Consider the following 6000-nt stretch of genomic DNA (forward strand, 5'->3'; position numbering starts at 1 on the left):
ATACTTGAATCGAGTGGCGTTAGTGTTTTAGAATATGTACTCAGAATTTTTTTATCGGACGGAACGATCCGACTGGATGATCCAGAAGCTGCAACATGGATTGGATATATTGTACTTACTCATGCACAGTGTATTTTTCATTGTTACTCTTCTATATGGCTTAGTTTGATCTCACATTTTGTTCTTGAAGGGATAGAAAAATACACAGTTCCCAAATTTCGGATATGAAGAGTCAACTTAGACATTAATAATCGACAAGGATCTAAGGCTGCAAGCTGGTAGAATCTTCACCGCGCCCGAAGAAATGCTTAGTGGCATTTCTTCCGATTTCACGCTCTGAGTTCAAATTCCTCCGAGGTTGCCTTTTTCTTTCATCACATTCAGGAGTCGATATAATAAGTACCAGTTGCGTACTGAGGTCGATACTTAGCCCCTTCACCTAAATTGCTTGCCTTGTGCTAAAGTTTGAAACCAATTTTAGACAAGCTAATACTGTGTCTGAATAAAAAAATGGGATGGTCACGGCTGGAATATCATTGACTATAGACCTGTCCTGGCACAAAATGACGACAGCAACAACAACCACAACAACATGAGAATGTAGTCATAGCAACCGTATGTCTGAATTAATGAAATAGTTATGATTGAAATAGCTTCGATTATGAATCTGCTCAAACACAACTGACCAAGGGCTCGTTTTTCCAGGTAAACACACCATAAAGTTATGAGTTAAAGCCTGACTCAAGCGTCCAGGCCGGAGATTATTCTGCTTCCTAAGGCGTTTCAGTGATCGAGAATACAAGACTTTCTGTTGGACAGGACGCCGTTACAGGGACGGAACTGCCCCCAGCTGTCACTTGTACGTATTTTGAATAGAGTGGAGTGAAAATGAAGTATCTTGTCTAAAACAGAAATCACAATTTTGTGATCGAGCGTGAGCCTAAGACTTTAGCCATCGCACTACGCACCATAATCCTAAATCCTAAATCCTAAATCCATAATCCTAAATCCTAAATCCTAAATCCATAATCCTAAATCCGACACATTAATTTGCATGCACACACGCATACACACACATGCACACAGACTCAGACACGTTCCCACACACACACATACGCACACACAAACGTAAGCTTACCTTTGTTGGGGGTAGAGGCAGTGATTATGCTAATCATTGGTAACGAGAGACGTTGTCAGGTCTGTCCACTACGACCGTCCAGTAATGTCCTCTGCTGAGATGACCATCCACTTATATTAGTAATGTCCCAAAATATCACTGCTTTCAGAATTACCACAGAGATCGGCACTGTCTCTTGATGTGAAGCTAGGACTCCTACAAATGCCAATATTTTTCACCGCTTTCAAATGTCACAGAAGCCGACGTATCCATTTATCCACCGGGTTCAAGAAAATTAGTACCATTTGAGCGCTAGGGTTCATATGGTCGGCTATCTCTTCCCTAAAAAGTTTCAGGCCTTGTGCTTATGGTAGAAAGAATATTATCTACTGCTTTCTGAATTAGCACAGAGGTTAGCACTGTCTCCAGATATCAATCCAGAGGTTAGCACTGTCTCCAGATATGAACATTATCCACTGCTTTCAGAACTATCACGGAACTCAGCACTCTCTCTGGATGCGAAACCGGAACGCAGGTTTTCGAAATGTCCACTCACAGCAGGGTTGTTCACTACTATGAGCAGTATCTGTAGATATCACAGCTCTATATAATGGTCAATAATATCCACAGTGAGATCAACGCTGTCCATTAATGATATTATGCCTTCACCTACACAGAACAAAAACTAGCTGTCTCACGCGAGTCACGTTTCACTGAGCATATTAGATACCAAAATGCACATTCAGTGGGATGTGTTCGATAATGTTGTTGCTGTTTGTGGTGGTGATGTTGGTGATGATGGTGGTGAGGTGGTAGTTGTAATGGTGGCAATTGATATAATAACCGTATATATGTGCGCGCGCGCGTGTATAAAATTTTGAAATGGCGCACAGATTTCATATATTAAAAAGGGATGGTTTTCAAGATTTGAATTTTAAAAAAAACCTATTTACTTAGCGCTTTCGTCCCTTTCAGGGATTCATCATGAATGATTTCTTATGGGAAATTCATAATTTCTACAAAGAAGTGAGTTTGAAAAGAACCAGGAGTGAATTTGTTTTCTTGAGTTTTGGAAAGAGGGTGATTTAGGGGGAGATAACTAGATGCCCTTTGTCATTTTGAATCTATAGATAAGTGTATATATTTGTGTATATGTATGCATGTGCATACACCCAGAACCACGCTAATAGCTTAGAAGTGAAATTTAGGATTTCTCGATTTTCTGTAAATCGATTTTAATAAAACTTTTCCTAGCTGGCTTGCACACTATGGCGACATTGTTGTTATGTCTTTATTATTCTGTGTAACGTCCTTGCTTTTGTATTTCAGATTCTTCAGTTTTGGGGTGAACCACACTAACAGCGTTTGAATGAAATAACCAATCAAAGCATTTTGTTTTCAAGAAATAAAGGGTAATGATAAATATTAAGCATACATTGAGTATATATTTAACAGAAACCTTAATAATATTATAACATTTCTTGAGATAATGAATTATTTAGCCACATGAGCGCCATTTCGACGGATAACTTCAAAAACCCTATTAGTCAAGGAATCTGCCTCGGCTGCAGCTCTTATGGTCGCCCATAAGATATCTTTCGGTGTAAATTCGCTTCCATCGGCATAGACAACTTGTTTAATGATGGACCAAAGATTTTCAATACGGTTGAGATCCGGAGATGCTGGTGGCCACACCATCAACCTTTCAACTTGTATACCGTAAGACGCTAGTGATGTTTGGTGGCCCTAGCAGAGTGGGAGAACGCGTGGTCCTGCATGAATACGAGATTCCTTAGAAATGACAGCAGTATGTCATCGAGCACTATGTCACCAAGACCTCTTTCAAGAGATTGCAGTAGGCGGTTGCGGTCACTTTAACTCCTTTAGGCACCCTGACTGGGCGAACAAGTCTGTTCCGAATGATACCAGCCCACAACGTGACACCTCCAGCCTTCTGTTGAAGTCGTAAACGTTAGTGGTGACGCTCTCGCCAAAACAGACGGGCAATGCCCAACCGTCAGGTTCGTCAAAGGTCGCCCTGATTTTGTCAGTGAAAAGAACACAACTCGTGTCTAACGTCATGTACTTTTGGGCCCATTGAAGCATCAAACTTCTGTGTGTGAGTGAGCGAGTCTAATCATGTACATGAAAGAAAGTGTGTGTGTATGTGTCTGTGTGTGTGTGTGTCGGTTGTTTAAGTGAATATTTCCATTTATTTTCGTGTTCTGGCGAAAGTCATTGACATCCCTGGGGGATTGGAAGAATGGACTAGCCGAGCTCTTATAAAGAGTAGCATATTGGTTGAGACGAGAGGTTGGTAGGAGTCGTTGAGAGAGCGTCTTGGAATCTCGCGGAGTACGTCATGTGAACACATTGATTTTACCTCCGCTTCGTTTGTCTAGGATATAAAAATGGCTGCCAGATATTAGAGGCTTGCGTCGAACGTTCTTTTTCATTTATTTTTTGTACGAAATCAAAGAAAAAAATCATTAACATGGAAGACTTATTGGCTTGCGTGGTGCAGTTGCAACAGCAACCACAACAGCAACCACAACAGCAACAACTACGATACCAACAGTTACTGGAAGTAATGTTGAAAAGGTTTTTAAATACTTCAGGCTCGTCCTCGTCAGACAGTGTAGCAAACGCGGATCTTTTTTAAAACGGGGGCCACATTTTTCATTAACGAAACACTTTGAAACTTGGAACACTGGTAGAATGTGTCATATAAAACATCTTTTTCTCTTAGTCTTCTTTAAAAAAAAAGAAATCCATAAATTATTCCATGTTAAAGTTGTCGTATTTCTGTAATTTCAACCAATCACTGACGTCCATTCAGCCGATATACATTAAGTGCCGACTACATAAACAAACGATTCTGAAACAATTAACCCTAACCCTAACCCTAACTCTAACCCTAACCCTAACCCTACGGTTAGGGTTAGGGTTAGGGTTAGGGTTAAAGCAAATTTAAAATGAAAAAAGCAAATAAAACGAAGGTATGGAGATTAAATACGCTTTACATCGCTTAATCAGCCAAAGGAGTAAATGTAAACAACTGAATACTTGTCAGTGATTGGTTGAAATTATCGAAATAAGACAATTTTTTACATGAAATAAATTCGAATACAAAAGTATTTTTCTGTTCTATAACACAAAATAGATAAGTATACGAAGTTTGAAAGTCTTTCGGTACCAAAAACACTACGTAAAACATTAATGAAAAATGTGGCCCCCGTTTTAAAAAAGATCCGCAAACGCAACTGGAGAATTTATTTATACCCACAAGAAGGTACTACTTTTTCTGCATATTTTAGAAGATACGAAGAAATGTAAAAATTGGAATGACGAGAAGAAGGTGCAACCCCTTTTAAGAAAGTTAACCCCTGCCGAACACGAAAAATACTGTAATTATATTCTGCCGAAGAAACCAGGTGAGATTTGTTTCGATGAAACAATCAATTTGATATCGAGAATTTTCAGTGAAAGACGTTCCCTGTTCAATACTCGTTGGCAGTGTTTAAATGTACAGACTGTCCTCATTTAACGACCGAGTTACGTTCCGACAGCCCCGTCGTTAAGCAAATTAAGCCAAAGAAAAATACGACAAATTTATTTGGAACAGACTGGATGGAACTCATTAAGTTATAGGACCTCCATAAATATTTTTTGTAAAAATGTGAATGGTTCTTCAGCCAGTACAAATAAGGCGTCGGAGGATTTCAAAAAAGAATTTTAAAAAAATTCCCGAAATCTTTTTTCTGATGAACTGGGTCATTGCACCAAAACAGAGGCGAAATTTCAAGTGAAAGAAACGCTATTCCGGTATATAAACCAAAATGAACGGTACTTTTGTAGCGTTAAAACAAGTCAACGAAGAATTAGTTAGACTTGAAATGCTTGGCGTTATTGGAAAAGTTGATTACACAAAATGGGTGTCTCCAACAGTTTATATCAAGAAAAAAAAATCCGAGTATGCGCTGATTCATCAACGGGATTAAACGAATATTTGATGTCAGATAATTACCAGTTACCTAGTCCGGAGGAAATTTTCGGGAAGTTGAATGGAGGAAAATTTGTTTCAAAGTAGGACCTATCTAAAGCATATTTGCTGGTAAAAGTTGATGAACAATGTTCAGAATTATTGACAATAAATACCCATAAAGGGTTGTATAAATTTAATCGACTCCCCCATGGTATACAGGTAGCACCTGGCATTTTCCAACAAGTTATGGATATTATGCTTGCAGGTTCGGATTTCGCCGTAGCTTACCTTGACGACATACTCATTAAAAGTGAATCTCAGGGTCGGCATGTTAGCATGTTAAAAAGGTCTTCGAAAGAATAAAAGATTATGAGTTTAAGCTCAACGAAAAAAAGTGAAATTTTTATGCCAAGAATAAAATATCGAGGGCAGATTAATGATAGAAATGGATACAGACTAGACACATCTAGGGCGAGTGTAATAAAATATATGCCTCCTCCGACAAACACTAAAACGCAAATTACTACCAGGCATACCGAATAGGAACGATTTAAGAGCACCTCTGAATAACTTGCTAAAAAAAAAAGACGTTAAGTGGAATTGGTCGGACAAATGCCAAGAAGCTTTTGAAAAAATTCAAAACGTCTTAACGCCAGAATTTTCGTTATCACATTTTGACCCGAATTTAGAAACAGTAGTGGCAGCAGATGCTAGTGAAAGTGATACTGGAGATATGATTTTACACAAGTATGAAGATGGTAGCCTGAAAACAGGACCTCACGCTTCGCGTTCGTTATTGCCGGCTGAGAAAAGTTAGAACCAAATAGAAAGAGATTCATTAGCCTTCATATTTGCGGTAAAAAAAAAATTCCATAAATGTATACATGGAAGAAGGTTG

The sequence above is a fragment of the Octopus bimaculoides genome, chromosome 28, assembly GCF_046866305.1.
Source record: "Octopus bimaculoides isolate indiv1 chromosome 28, ASM4686630v1, whole genome shotgun sequence".
Classification (NCBI taxonomy): Eukaryota; Metazoa; Mollusca; class Cephalopoda; order Octopoda; family Octopodidae; genus Octopus; species Octopus bimaculoides.